The sequence below is a fragment of the Pteropus medius genome, unplaced genomic scaffold (genome assembly GCF_902729225.1).
Source record: "Pteropus medius unplaced genomic scaffold, Ma_sr-lr_union100, whole genome shotgun sequence".
Taxonomy (NCBI): domain Eukaryota; kingdom Metazoa; phylum Chordata; class Mammalia; order Chiroptera; family Pteropodidae; genus Pteropus; species Pteropus medius.
The window spans coordinates 1,053,390-1,054,513 of record NW_024342538.1 but is presented as its reverse complement, the minus strand read 5'-3'; the positions used below and the strand labels follow the sequence as shown (position 1 = coordinate 1,054,513).

Below are 1,124 nucleotides of genomic sequence, written 5' to 3'. Positions count from 1 at the left end.
TTTTTACAACACCCTTTGAACCAAAACACAAAAGAAAGGTAACAAACGTTAATTGAGTACCTCCCGTATGCCAGGCCTTAAGTTTGTTATCTAATGTCATTACCATCTGAAAGCAGTTATATAGAGAGTGATGATCGTTGGCGATTTGTGGAAGGTGAGACATGTAGAAAGAGAGGAGTGGGAACTGAAAGCCAGGTCTTTCTCGGTATTAAGTTGTACTGTAGCCCATGGAAGTGCTATAGCCGAAAGGGTTTTAATGAGAGGGACCAGCATAAGAATCATGAAAATATCTTGTTTATAAAAAGCACTCGTTATCCCGCTTTTGCACTAGCTTTTCATTAAGCGCCCTTTCATGGAACTCAAATTTATGATCAACATGATAACCTTTAAAGGGGAATAGCTTAAAGACAAATAATATATCCTCTCTGCCTTGAAGGAGTTTATAGTTAAATGGAAAGTTGGACATGTAAAAAACTCAGTATAAAATGGCACAGGTAAGAAGTGACGGTCAGAATCTGACCCCAGGACTGCCTTGCTTCAAAATGCTTTAACAGTCTATGGCTATGCCACCATGAATATACCCGATCTTGTCTGATCTTGGAAGCTAAGCAGGGCTGGGCCTGGTTGGTACTTGGATGGGAGACTACCTAGGAAGACTGGGTGCTATAGACAGGGGGAAAAAATAAATAAAAATAAAAAATAAATTAAAAAAAATACTTTAACAGAAGTGGAAGCAAAGTGTTCTCGATCATGGGGAGTGAATGAAGCAATGATTGAATAGATGATTTATCCCTCATAGCACCATGAGGGGATTTACTTATTTAATAAACCTTTTCTGATCACCTACCTATATCAAGCATAATGCTAGGTGTGGGGAACTTAAATATATCTATGTTTATGAGGAAGCTAGAATAATGAGAAAGTGGTATCATAAGTATGCAGAGAAACATTTTGAGGGTAAATGAAAGAAAAAGGATCTAGTTAAGTGGGTTGTCTATGGCCACATGGCTAGTTAAGAGCAGAGCTGGACTTCGAACTCAAATTTGATTCAAAACCCATCAGAGTTAATGAGGTTAGCAAGGCAAAGGACAGAGAACAAGTCAAGAAGACTTGGGGAGCATGGA

The 1,124-nt window shown here is 38.6% G+C and overlaps 1 pseudogene; it reads left to right on the top strand.

The window, feature by feature from the left end:
* Positions 1–553: 553 nt before the first annotated feature.
* LOC120605446 (uncharacterized) lies at positions 554–672 on the top strand (annotated as a pseudogene).
* The last annotated feature ends 452 nt before the right edge of the window (positions 673–1,124 follow it).